The sequence below is a fragment of the Pituophis catenifer genome, unplaced genomic scaffold, assembly GCF_029215685.1.
Source record: "Pituophis catenifer annectens isolate HBS135680 unplaced genomic scaffold, rPitCat1.0.hap2 SCAF_15, whole genome shotgun sequence".
NCBI classification, from domain to species: Eukaryota; Metazoa; Chordata; class Lepidosauria; order Squamata; family Colubridae; genus Pituophis; species Pituophis catenifer.
Genome location: NW_027256895.1, coordinates 19,565,560 through 19,580,805, shown reverse-complemented (window position 1 = coordinate 19,580,805; position 15,246 = coordinate 19,565,560).

The window sequence follows — 15,246 nt, the reverse complement described above, 5'->3', positions numbered from 1 at the left end:
TGTTAGCTGTGGAGATCTTCTCCATGACCTCCTCCAGTGCTGGCTTACTGGGGTGCATCTTTTTCCCCAAGTGTTTTATCATTGTGATGAGACCTGAACTGAACAATAAACATCAGCTCATGAAAAGAAAGTTTTAATTAAAAAAATGTATATGTATTTCTAGGAGAATTTTCCAATTTTGAAGTCTGTGACCAATTTAAAATTTTATTTAACTGAAATGGATTTGCTTCTGTATTTCAAAATGGGAGGCAAATTTGAAAAATCTGAATGATGCAACTATTACTACCACTCTTTTTAGATCTATGCTTAATTTTATTTGTTTTTAATAAATCTATGATTTGTTTTCTTTAATTTAGGATTTTAAGTTGTCATTTGGTACCATTGAATGGCAAATGTTTTTCTGTCTTAAATTATTGAATGGCCAAGTCATACAAGAAGTGATAGTTTAGGCATCCTTTTTGTTTTAGGTGGTTAAAGTGTGATTTAGTATTGGAGGAAGATGCAAAGTGAGCCTGACTTGTCATGGCTTAGAAACCATATTAGGGAATACCTTGTTTTGATATGGGTGGAAAATTTTTAATATTTGTTCACTTTTATTGCATTCACTGGCAGCCATCCAACAATTCTGGTTAGGACAAAACCTGTCTATATTGACTAAGGAGGGTACTTGGTACATCTCTTCTGATGATTATTCAGGCTATATGATGAACATATTTGCTCAGATTCACTCTGACATGGACTCTGATTTGGCAGAGAAGTCAGAAGGGCCTAGAGAATGATTTGGGGGTGAGATCTGAGATAAGCTTTTCTGGTAAAGCCCAAGTGATGTCTTGCTATGCTCATGGATACCTCTACTTTGCAGAATGCACTGGTTCTTGGTTTGCTTCAAAACATGTTTAAAGATATTTGTTGTTATCTACAAGGAGTCACATGGCTTGTCTTCACTCACATCTATCCAGATGTTTTGTTTGTTTGTTTTGTTTTATTAGATTTATATACCACCCTACTCCCGAAGGACTCAGGGCGGTGAACAGGCACAAAGTAAAATACATAGATACAAAAGTTAAGAACATAATTAAAACCAGATTAAATAATTTAGCCTGAGACAATTAAAAATCCCAATAATTTAAAACAGATTAAAATTTCGATTTAAAAGAATTTTAAAACAAGGGAGAAAATTAGGCCAGGCCGGCCTGCTGGAATAGGAGAGTCTTAAGAGCACGGTGGAAAGTGCGCAGATCCGGGATCCTCCGTATCTCTGGGGGGAGCTTGTTCCAGATAGTGGGTGCCCCCACAGAGAAGGCCCTCCCCCTGGGGGCTGCCAGTCAACATTGTTTAGCTGACAGCACCCGGAGGAGCCCCTCTCTATGAGAGCGTACCAGCCGGTGGGAGGCTGCTTGTGGTAGTAGGCGGTCCCATAAATAAACAGGTCCTAAGCCATTGAGCGCTCTAAAGGTGGTAATAAAAACCTTGAAGCGCACCCAGAAGACCACTGGGAGCCAGTGCAGCTTGCGCAGGAGAGGTGTCACATGGGAGCCCCATATTGCTCCCATAACCACCCGCGCAGCCGCACTCTGCGCCAGTTGGAGCCTCTGGGTGCTCCTCAAGGGGAGCCCCATGTAGAGACCGTTACAGTAGGCGGGAAGTGATGAGGGCATGAGTGACTGTGTGTAGGGAGTCCCGATCCAGAAAGGGACGCAACTGGCGAATCAGGCAAACCTGATGAAAAATCCTCCTGGTCACGGCTGTCAAGTGCTCTTCTAAAGACAGCCGTGAATCCAGGAGGACACCCAAGTTGCGAGCCCTCTCCGTGGGGGCCAGCGATTCGCCCCCAATAGTCAGCAATGGCGTCAACTGACTATATTGGGACGTTGGAAACCACAGCCACTCGGTCTTGGATGGGTTGAGCCTGAGCCTGTTCCTCCCCATCCAGATCCGCACGGCCTCCAGACACCGGAACATCATTTCAAGGGCATCATTGGGGTGGTCTGGGATGGAGATGTACAGCTGGGTGTCATCAGCGTACTGATGGTACTTCACCCCGAAACCATGGATGATCTCGCCCAGCAGCTTTACATAAATGTTGAACAAAAGGGGCGAAAGGACCGACCATTGTGGCACCCCACATATGAGGGGCCTCGGGATTGACCTCTGCCCCCCTGCCAATACAGACTGCAACTGGTTGGAGAGAAAGGAGGAGAACCACCGTAATACAGTGCCCCCCACCCCTAACTCTTCCAACCGGTGCAGCATGATACCATGGTCAATGGTATCAAAAGCCGCTGAGAGGTCTAATAGGACCAGGACAGAGGAGCAACCCCTCTCCCGAGCCCTCCAGAAATCATCAACCAATGCAACCAATGCTGTTTCCATGCTGTACCCAGGCCTGAAGCCCGACTGGAATGAATCCAGATACGTCGTTTCATCCAGGTACTGGGGGAGCTGTCGCATAACCACACTCTCAACAACTTTCGCAACAAAACGAAGGTTGGAGACCGGACGATAATTAGCCAACACTGCCAGGTCCAGGGAAGGCTTCTTGAGGAGAGGCCTCACCACCGCCTCTTTCAAGGTGATGGGGAAGTCACCATCACCCAATGAAGCATTTATAATCTCCTGGAGCCAGCCTCGCGTCACCTCCCGGGAAGCCAGCACTAACCAGGAGGGGCACAGGTCCAATAAACATGTGGTCGCGTTCAGTCCACCCAGAATCCTGTCCACGTCGTCAGGGGTCCCAGGATCAAACTCATCCCAGGTAACATTCTCAAGACCTGCCTCAGTCATCCTCCCTGGAACTACCCAGTCGGAGTCCAGATCTTCCCGAATCTGAGTGATTTTGTCATGTAGATATTGAACAAAATCCTTGGTTCTACCCTCCAAGGGGTCCTTCCACGCTTCCTGGTGGAGCAGGAAGTGGGTCACCCTAAACAGAGTGGCCAGGCGATTATCTGATGACGCAATAAGAGCAGCAAAATATGTACATTTTGCTGCTTTTATTGCCACTAGGTAATTCTTAATATGAGATCTTACCAGTGTCTGGTTGGATTCAGAAAGACTGGCCCTCCAACTACTCTCTAGGCGTCTTTTCCAGCACTTCATCTCCCTCAGCTCCTAAGTGAACCAAGGAGCTAGGTGAGATCGGCGCCAGATCAGAGGCCGCAAAGGCACGACCCGATCCAGAGCTCCAGCGGCTGCCCTATTCCAGGCATCCACTAGGTCCCTAGTCGAGGTGTGTGCCAGAGCCTCAGGAAATGGCCCAAGCTCCATCTGGAACCTATCAGGCTCCATCAGGCGCCTGGGGCGGAACCATCTTACCGGCTCCACCTCCCTGTGATGGGGTATAGCGGTTCAAAGGTCAAGGCAAAGGAGAGAGTGATCCGACCATGACAAGGGCTCGGTGACTATGTCCCCTATCTCAAGATCACTCAACCACTGTCCAGAGACAAAAATCAGGTCCAGCGTGTTTCCCCCTGGGTGGGTGGGGCCATGAATTAACTGGGTCAGGTCCATAGCTGTCATGGAAGCCATGAACTCCCAAGCCACCTCCGACGTCTCACCCACAGATGGCAGGTTGAAATCCCCCATGACCATAAGTCTGGGGGTATCTACCGCCACCGCGGCGATAACGTTGAGGAGCTCGGGCAGGGCTGCTGCCACATGGCAGGGAGCCAGGTACGTGATCAGCAAACCCATCTGAACCCCATGACCCCACTTCACAAGGAGGGACTCACAGCCGGCTATCTGAGGAACAGTGGCCTCCCTCGATGATTCATTCCTGAAGATTTGGGGAAATAAACACTCTGGCAGGCAGCCCTTTTGCTGTGAAACAGCTGCCAGCTGTTATGAGCCATGATGGCACAGTGTTTAGAGTGCAGTACTCTACTTTTGCTGATCAACGGCTGCCAGCAGTTTGGCAGATCAAATCTCACCAGGCTCAAGGTTGACTCAGCTTTCCTCAGGGTTGACTCAACTTTCCATCCTTCCGAGGTGGGTAAAATGAGCACCCAGATTGTTGGGGACAATGTTGCTGATTCTGTAAACTGCTTAGAGAGGGCTGTAAAACACTATGAAGTGGTATATAAATCTAAGTGCTATTGCTATTGTTGGTAGAATTTCATCTCAATGCAGAGCTGAAATTCTTTGGCTGGTAGTTTGGTTTCTTTGTCCACTTAATAATCAGGGAGATTGCTTAATGAAAGCAATCAGGAATGCCAGAATTGCAATCATTGAAAAACGAGCCATTTGGATGTCTGGCTTAATGACACTAACCCTTACCATGCTTTGTTCAATGATTGAAATTCTACTCTTAATTGTTATACATTGACAATTACCTGTATAATATAATATACAAATGGATCAATGGAGAAATATATGGTTGAAAGAATTAAAATTTTCACTTTTAGTCTTACAGATAATGTTTATAAAATGATGTATTGTTGGAAATTACCACCAGAGAAATTTATCTAGGTTGCATAAAGTCTTTTAATTTTTGCTGCTGGAAATGTGAAAAACATGAATGGAAACTTTATTATGTATGATAGACATGTAAAAAAGCCAAAAGTATTTTGAATAGAAATAAATAATTCAGAATATTTGGAAGACTAATATACAATTGAAACCAGAGACATTTCTTTTAGGATAAATACATAGATAACTAGGAAAAAAAAAAGCCATGGAACTTTATTTTTATATATGAAAATTGCAGCAAGACTATTATATACTCAAAACTGAAAATCTTTGTCTCAACTCTGGTGCGCCTGGCAGCCTGGGGCTGTCATTCTGGTGGGGGAAATTGTGACAGGATGATCCAAACACCGCCCACCATCTGGGACTAACTTTCTTCCACCCACTTGGCCTCCTAATAAAACAATGGAGCCGTGGCAGCATCAACAGTTGAGAGGCGGTGAGGGAGGCAATGGTGGCAAACAGCTGAGAGGTGGCCGCGGCCAACTGGGCAGCAGCCACCAGCTAAACGAACGGTTCCGGAGTCACATGGGGACGGGATTGTGCACGTGATAGGTTGGGGAGATGGGAAGCATTTAAAAGGTGATGGGGGAGCACTGAGTGGTTAGCCCTGACTAGAATTCATTGTTTTGCTGAAGCATTCCTTGTTGGTCAGTTTGTGTTGGAGCGGAGATAAAACTCTACAAACCAGAACTGTGTTTGGTGGTTTTTCATTCCAACCTTCTGGAACCTGACACTTTGATTATACCCACAATAGAGAAATGGTTAGTAAAGATGAAGGAACTTGTTGGCTAAAATAATTTTAATTTAGAAGAGTAGAGAAAAACATCTATTTGTGTTTTTGCATAAAATGCCCTTAAGATTTGTGGTTTCACTGATTAGGAAAAAACTGGGTAATAGAAAAAAGTGTGCTTTCTTTGGTAATTATAGAGTAAGATATAATTTTGTCATTACTGGAAGCAAAGGAAATCAGAAATTGGAAGCTTATTCTTTCTGTTATTTCTTTTTCTTCTTTCTTTCTGTACTTTTTTTCTTTTCTAAAATAATTTATAAAATGTGCAATATTCAGCAAAAAGATGGATTATTTTTAAATATCATCAAACATACCACTGGAGTTTATACTTGCACTGCATCCATGTATTATCCTTAATGTCTAAAAATTGCCTTACCACAGTGGTCAAAGATTCAAGAAGAAAATAAAATTAGCAAGGGCAAAATGTGACATCTCTGCCAAATCTCACTTTAAATCCTGTGGGTCTGAAATAATTTGAGTTTGCTTGACTCTTGCACATGTTTACAGTTGAATCTGAATCTACTGAGTAAAGTCCTATGGAAAGCTGTAGCTAACCACCACTCGCTTTAAAAAATAAAGTTCTTTCACCTCAGCTCACAATACTAATCCTATTTGCAAATTGACAAAAGTCAATTGCTCATGTATTTCTCTTTATTAGATTATCCCTTTTATTCAGATCAGGCCTCACAATAATGATGTAGCATTTGGGGAAAAAGACACAGGTTAGCAGCCCAGCACTGGAGGCCAAGAGGGAGAAGATCTCCACAGCCACTGTGAATTTCCCTTTGGTGCTCACATAGGCAGGGATAAAGGATAACCACACACTGCAAAAAACCAGCATACTAAAGGTAATAGACTTGGTTTCCTGGAAAGTGTCTGGTAACTTCCTAGCTAGGAAAGCTGCAAAAAAGCTGATCATAGCTAGGAAGCCCATAAAAGATAAGACACTATAAAACATAGCAACTGACCCTTCATTGCATTCCACAACAATTTCAGAAACAAAGGAGTGCATATCAACATCTACGAAAGGGGGTGAGGTGGCCAGCCACACAGTACAAAGGAGAGCTTGAATGAGGGAGCAGGAGAGAACAATGGAAAGGGCCAGTCTTTTCCCAACCCATGTCCTCATCTTTGATCCTGGCTTGGTGGCCATGAAGGCAAGAACCACAGTGATGGTTTTGGCCAATATACAAGAAACAGCCACTGAGAAGATGATCCCAAAAGCAGTCTGTCGAAGGAGACAGGTCACTGTCATGGGTCTGCCAATGAAAAGCAGAGGACAAAGGAAGGAGAGGAGGAGGGAGATGAGGAGGGTGTAGGAGAGGCTGCGGTTGTTGGCCTTAATGATAGGAGTGTTGTGGTACTTCAGGAATACTCCTAGTATAGAAACTGTAATAAAAGAAAGAATAATGGCCACTGTCATCAAGCTGCTTCCTAATGTTTCTTCATAAGAGAGGTATGTTCTGTATTTAAGAAGGCAAAAATTCTGCTTATTGTTTGGATACTGATCTTCTGGGCACTGGAAGCATTGGTCCATATCTGGAAGAGCAAATAATAGTAGAATGGTTAGGAGACCATTAGTCTGAGAATGAGAATATATTTTGGAAATGTATGTTAAACCAAGTGTTAAAGCAGGGAATTGGAGTTGATGTACAAATATAAATCATTAAAATATTAAAGGCATTGCCTCTTTTTCTGGATTTGTGTCTTTTAAAGTATCTTTTAAAGGTCTTTTGATCATGCAGGTTGATGAAGACAGTGCAGTTTTACAAAAGGTTCAGGGAACTACATTCATCAGAGAAGCTGGGAAAGGAAGGCAGCAAATAGAGCCAGGAATCTCTGCTTCAGTAGATACAGGGATGGGCTGCTGGGGTTCGCAGAGGTTCAGGAGAACCTTTAGCTAAGATTCTGTGCAGTTTGGAGAACCCCCAAATCCCACTTCTGGCCCACCCCACCCTGCCCTCCCAGGAGTCCCCCTGAGGCCTGTTTTGGATGCAGGTAAGTGTATGTCGTGCAGAGGCTCAGGGATGGTGCAAAACGGGCCTACTAGAAGTTCAGGAAGGCCAGCAACTGGCCTCCAGAGAGCCTCTAGAGCGCGGGGAGTCAGTTTTTGCCCTCCCAGAGGCTCAAGGAAAGCCTCCAAAGTCCGGGGAGGGCAAACCTCCCCCCCCCACCATGATGCAGGAGGCTGACTAGGCCACACCCACCATGGGTATGCCCACCTAGCAACTGGGCAGAGAACCCTTTGCTAAAATTTTTGAAGACCACCCCTGAGTAGATGGGCACAAAAGGAGAAAGGTCAGTGCAGGGAGCTGGGAGAGAATGGGTAGAGAAGGAGAAAGGTCGTTGTAGGGAAAAATTGAATTCGGCAAAAGTTTCAAAAGACTTCAAAGATGCCTCAATAAAAAAGGTATTCAGTATTCCCTTCATCACTATTTTCATCAACTTTCACCTGATAATAAACCACAATAGAGAAAGAAATAATTGATAAACAAAAACTTTGGCTCATATAGTCCACTGTTTCCAGTAGAAATGCAATACTGTGTTATGAAAAGTTGTACACATTTAGGAAATTGAGTAATGTATTGAAATGATAGACAACATCCAGAGTCTTCCATAACATCTCTTACCTGTCTGATTTGTGATCTTTCCCTGCGGACATGGAATGCAATCATAGCAGCAAAATGGTTCTCCTTCTTTTGCAGTCTTTCTGTAACCTAAAGGGCAATTGTCATTACACAGGGAGAGAGGTAATATCTGCCCATGGAGGAGATAAAATATATTAATATATTTCAAAATAATATTCATAAATTGCAACATGTTGACATGGAGGTGCTCATGGAAGTTTTGCAATAAGGCCAAGAGAAAGATGGACTCCTTCTTACTCCACACATCAACTGCATGTTTCAGCTGTTACAGGTAATGCTCTTGTGAGCTCACTACAATATAAACTTAATGACACACATTTTATTATTGGAAGCATAACTTTTGGGTCTTATAGCTGCCTCGTATTCTGCAGCAAATCAAAACTAAGTTATCAAAAATGTCAAACTGGCCAGAGTCAGTAAAACAATATCATTAACCTGATTAATACGATTGATTTGTAGAAATAGAAAAGGATTTCACAAGTATGATTTACCAACATCTTTTTTGAGATAATAGCTTACTTCTTAATGTAAGTTTCGTAAAACTATTCAAGAGACAAACAAAAAGCAACAAAGCACTGCTACATGCTCTAATCTTCTTTGAGATCATGAATGGATTAACAAATGTGCCTATAGACAGAGTGACTTCAGAATGAGTTAAACATATATTGTGACATCATAATAAAAGTTCCTGGTTGAACTTCATTAGCAATGTCACACAGAAATATATGAGTTCCAGGAGCATTTGAAGTGAGTCACTGGCTCCCAATGGCACACATATCCAGTAATCGAATCATTGTCCATTTTAATGTGTACTGTAAGCTCTGCTCACTTAATAAAAAGGAACATAACTTTGAAGCCATAAGGTAACCCCATAAAATATACAGTTTGGGTCCCACTATATAATTTGCCACCTAACCTATCCATTGTATTCCCAATTATCACATGGATAGAGAATCTTTTCCTACAATGACTCAGTGTCAATTCGCAAAGCATCCCTGGCCTGCTCTCGAGTTGCCATAAGCAAGGGAGATGGGAAACTGATGAAGCAACACAGCAGCCAAAGACAGGAGTACATTCCAGACATCTCTCTCAAGGCTGTCTCCCAGGGTTATGCACAGTGGCCAGAGGGGAGTAACCTGTACAACCCGCAAAATCGCTCTGTTGGTGAATGTGATTGATGACACACCCTGGGGGGAGAGGGGAAACAGGGTCATGATTAGGGCTGTAAATTATGTGGGGTCAGAGTTGACTTCATTTGGGTACGTGCCGAGCTCATAATAAATAACTGGATTTCTTTTGAAATCCAGTTATTGGCTTGAGGCTCATGATTTAATTAGGGCATCCATTGGAACCCTGTCACTTAGATTCATCAACTCTTCCTATGATTGAACCAAAACAAAGTGAAATAGAATATATATTTTATCACAATAGTCACTTGACAATATATTAAATAAGTACATATGTGTCAGATTACTCAGTTCTTGATCAGTTTTTTTTTTCTTAAGACAAAAATGCTCAGAGGAAAATAATTAAATTATGCTGGGTTTATGTCAACTTCCTTGGAATAATGAGCAAAGTAATAAATCAAGGAGGACATGGTGTGGATTCTACCTGATTAAACCAGGTGGGCCAGATAAGATTGTCCTCTGAAATGGTCAGCATCTGATGTGAGAGTCCATCTGGATCTATGGTTCCCACTTTAACTCTATGGAAAGATTGGTTTGGGAATGTGACCCAGTTTATGATATCAAATCCTCCTCTGAATTCACCATTTTCATCAAAGGAAATCTTGTCTCCGGCACTGTTATTGAATGAAACTCCTCTCAGAAAATGGTGAAGCTAAAGAACAAGGAGGGAAAAGTTAGAAACAAGATGAAAGCATGATATTATGGGAAGGGCCCCTTCCCCAGAATAAAATATTCCACAGGATATTAAATGAGGCAGAATAGAATATTTCCCCTAAAGGAAAAGAGGTGAAAAACCACGTTAATAAAGGCAGAAAGCAGTCCCAGTCTTTCTGCTATATGAAAACAACTTCAAGTAGAAGCCTGAAGAGGCTAAGCTTTATGAATGGATATCTTGGCTAAGCCACTCTGTTCATAAACAAAGGGCCACCAGCAGGTAAGGCCTTGCCTCTCCTCCTTTCCAAAGCAAGTGTAGACTCTTGAAACATGATGATTCAAAAGGAACCTTTTATTGAGAAGAAGTGATAGCAGGACAAAGGCAAAGCAAACTAAATTCCCTCCCAAACTATACAGTTAGAAATAGGACTTTAGAACCCCTCCCTCTAGTCCAATGTGGATTCAGCCAATCCACAGGTTTGAAGATATTATTGTAACAGCCATCCTGAGAAACAGATAAGGAGCCGTTCCCAGTGCCTTCTTCCACTTCCAACAAACTGAAACAATCCACATACCCCTCCCTCCTTATTACATTCCACAAAAGGTGAGAATGCTTCAGGGCTCTTAGACCCAGGATAAAGGTTATAAAATACAGCTTGTCCCTATGCTACCCCTCCTCCCTCCATTTGAATGACAGCATCACTTAGCACTAACAATAGAGAATAATTCTATAAAATACTTTATTACAAAGCTCAATTGAATTGCAGAAGCATGTCTTTCTGTTTAGAAATGAGCCATGATCTTGATATATATGGCAGAAACATTACGTCATAAATCTATCTGGTGGGATTTTATAAGAATATTTCTTTTGAAAAACGATATAAAAATGGATCTGAGAATTAAATCGAGACTAGATTTCTTTGTCTGCAAATTGATTTTTGCAGAACAATAGTGCAAAACCAAAAACAACGAATGTCGCCCATTTTTAGAAAGATAACAGAGAAGTCCAACATGGAGAAAAAAATTTAAAGATCAAATGAAAGGAAATAATTCGCATCCAATTTGGAATAAAATATTGGGGGAAGAGCATTGCACTGAACCATAACTGGAACCTAGGCCAGTTCTACAACTGCTAACTAAACTAAAGTGCTAACTAAAAATGGAAAGAATCTACAGTACAGGGCAGCTCATTCCAACTTTTTTCTCTGCTGATTTGCTTGAGCCGCAGATATTCATATATGCATGCAACCTGAAGAAAAAAACGATTCTTCTTCATGGAAATATGAAGATCTCTGGGCCCAAACATCTTACAATTATTAGTTAATCACACACAAACAATCACACACACTGCTCTTTAAACAGATATGGTGAGATAACCAATTAAATACAAAAAACTCATAATATTACTGTTCTATCAATAGATATTAATGTAGGTAAATGCGGATCCAGCTGGATGATCACTGAAGGGCTAACCCTAACCCTAACCCTAACCCTAACCCTAACCCTAACCCTAACCCTAACCCTAACCCTAACCCTAACCCTAACCCTAACCCTAACCCTAACCCTAATTCATAGTATTGTAAGAAAGGAAATGTGCTTGTTTGAGGGAAGCCAATTATCCAGATGAAAGGCAGAGAATTCCTTTGAAGTAGAAACATTCACAAGAGGGGCCCCTCAGTTGCCAGAGATAGAGATATTTGTTTGAAGGTTAAAACAGATCAAAGGATGACCACATGTAATATCAACAAGAGATAATTTGAATCTATGCTTCAGTAATTGGCAAAAAGAATTATGACTGTTGGCAAAGAAAAATGTAAAATTTAGTAATTGGGAAGTGTCAATTAAATATGACAAATGTATATGATCACATAAACTGCTGAGTTAACAGAATCCTTTGTCTTAGAAGAGTATAAAAACCATTGTAACTGATTTCTGTCTTTGTTCAACGCTTCATGTACAAGCTTTGAACCTATTTGTGCAATATACAATGTCTCTGGCTAACCCTGAAACGTTGTATTGGTCTTATTAAATTCACAACAATATGGTGCCATATTTTGCACTAGTCTGAAAAGGAGATTTACCTTCCACAGCTGTTGTTTCAGAATTTTCCATGTCATTCCTGATCTTTGATGGTCTATGGATGAATACAGGGCATACAAAGCATGTGCAACAGCATAGACAGCATTGTAAACACAGTAACTGTGGGCAGTCATCCTTGTTTCAAAAACAGTCATAGGAAGATCCTCCAACCTTTCCACTCCAGTGCAGATATTCTGGTCCACTGACTCAGTGGAAGAGTTTGGAATCAGACAATCAAACAGTTGTTGCCAGATCTCTTTCAAGAAGCCATCTCCTTTATGCAAAATAGGATTCCTCATCTGAACAAATCTCTGGAATCCGGTCACTTCCTTAGATTGGATTGCCAAGGATAGAGCACCATGAAGGAAATCCATGCTCCAGTTTCTTTGAAACAGGGTTGAGGTGAAGTCCACATCTGCTGTCATGATCCAGACCTTTCCTTTTTTTCCCGCCATATCATCATATTCTACAACATTGAGTAAAATCCATAAAAACCCAACACTATGAAATTCTCCATGAAAGATCACTGCATTAGCTGTGCTCTTCAAGGCCAGGCTTATTTTGGCACGGTTTGTTTCCAAAATCACAGTCTGTCCTCCGGGTAACTCTTCAATGAAGTCAAAGCAGATGCCATGCTGTGAAAAGAAAGGTAATACCTTTCGGAGTAACAATTCTGCCTGACTGCCAATACCAATATAAAATATGCCAATCCATGTCCATTTGAAATAGAGTAAGAGCTGAAGAATCCCATCATATTGATAATTAGCATTTGGAAAAAACCAATGGAAGAAAATAGCTTGATTTGTTCTCTTCCTCTCTGGAGCAGAAGAATAGGCAAGCTATGTGAATGGAAGCATAAAGCAGAATGAATTCAAGAAAGGAGAAAGATTTATTCCATAAGAAATAAATTTTCCCCAGTAAGACAGGGCTTAATTTGGTTCTTATGATTGTGATGATTGAAATAAACTGGGTTTATGTGGTCCTGATTTTATTGTAAATTTTCTATCCAACAAGCACTTGGATGTCAATACAGTTAGGGATGTCTTTGTGTGCAGAAAAGGTGAATAAGACATTTACCTAGTTCCTTTGCAAAAAATATTAGATATCCGCCAATACCATCCCACAGTTCTCAAAGTATTTCCTATCCAATATGAGAGTGATAGCAATCTAATCTAATGATCTAAGTGTCAAAGCCCACTGTAACAACATTGCCAAAAAGGCATTAAGAGTTGTTAACCTAATCTTGCGTAGCTTCTTCTCTGGTAATATTGTACTTCAAACTAGAGCATACAAAACATTTGCTAGACCAATTCTCGAATACAGCTCATCTGTCTGGAACCTGCACTGCATATTGGACATTAATACAATTGAGAGAGTCCAGAGATATTTCATGAGAAGAGTCCTCCACTCTTCTGCTTGCAACAGAATACCTTATGCCACCAGACTTAAAATTTTGGGCTTAGACAACTTAGAACTACGCTGCCTTTGGTTTGACCTAATCATAATACAAAAAATTATCTGCTACAATGTCCTACCTCTCAATGACTACTTCAGCTTCAACCACAAGAACACACAAGCACACAATTGATACAAACTTAAGGTAAACTGCTCCAAACTTGATTGTAGAAAATACAACTTCAGTAACAGAGCTGTTAATGCCTGGAATGCACCACCTGACTCTGTGGTTTCTTCCCCAAACCCCCACAACTTTAACTTTAGACTGTCTACTGCTGACCTCACCCCATTCCTAAGAGGTCTGTAAGGGGTGCGCATAAGCGCACCAACATGCTTACTGTCCCTGTCCTAATGTCCCCATTTATCCGTATCCATTTCATGTATTCATAATCATGTTTATACTTATATATGTTATCTTATACATGCTTGACAAAATAAATAAAATAAATAAAAAAATAAAAATAGCACTTAAACTTATATACCATTGCATAGTGTTGCACAGCATAGTCTAAGCAGTTTACACCATATCACCTCCCAACAATCTGGGTCCTTATTTTACAGACCTCAGAAGGAGGGAAGGCCATTCAGAGTCGAACTCCTGGGAGTGAGCAGAGTCAACCTACAATACTCCATTCTAACCACTGCACCACAATGGCTTTATGCAAGGGGGCATTGTGGGCAGTTTCTTTTTCTTTTTTTCCTGTTCATGAAAGGAAAGACTACCTGTGCAATCTTGTATTGACTCAAAACAGTTGATACACGAAGAAAATCATTTGAGTTAGGTCCTCCAATGACTGCTACTAGATTGTTCTGGAGATCACATCTATAGTTTGGGATGAATCTGCCTGGTGTGAAGAGGATTTCCATTGTAGCTGCATATGTAAGTTTTGGATTAAAATAATTGTTGTAGATATTAAAGCCCAAGGTGGTGTTGGTTAAGATGTGGGGATTTCCATTAATCTCCTTGACAGCAAATACAACAGCCAAGATGTGTTGATAGGTCTGAGTTACTAATCTGCAACTCAATTAGAAAATAATAAATACATTTAGTACATGTGTTTGTTGATTCACTTGCAATATTAATAATTCTCATATGCTTACTACCTGAATTCCTATCTAACACACTGAAAATATCACCGCATATCTACTAACATTAATTTTGAAGTTAGATAAACATGGACAATATAATTCCAGCATTAATCCTACTTGTACAAAATTTATTGTGTACATTTTCTTATCAAGTCAACAATAAAACTAATCCTACTATTTGTTAAATATAGATCATGTTTGCCATTCCTTAAAAATAATGTGTGGTAATGTGAAGGCAGCGGTCCATTGTTTGCAAACTTCAGTAGCTCCAAGGGACAGTTCGTAACAGTTCGTACATATGAGAAACCTTTTTGGCATTTCTAAAATAAAATACTTGGTAATTGTTCAGATGTAGTACAAAATGGTTAACTTCAAAAGAATTGCTGAGTTGGGAAGTTCTTTTGGAAAGATTTCTACTGCAAGTAGTTCATATAAGTTTTGTTTTATTTGTTCATTGACCATAAATATTATCTTATCTTATCTTATCTTATCTTATCTTATCTTATCTTATCTTATCTTATCTTATCTTATCTTATCTTATCTTATCTTATCTTATCTTATCTTATCTTATCTATCTATCTAAAGAGAAGAATCGGAATATTTTAAGGTATGGGGACAATTTTATCATTGGTTAGAGTATATATATATATATATATATATATATATATATATATATATATATATGGTAATGTTGTAATGAAATAAGTGAAGAAGAAAGAAGAGAAAGAAGAGAAATAAATGTATTAATAGAAAAGCAAGAAATGTGTGAGAAATGTTATAATAAATGAAATGATAATATTAAGATATGATAAATAGTGGAGGAGTAGGAAGAAGACACAAAAGATGTACTCAGATGATTCACTGATTGATTATGTAT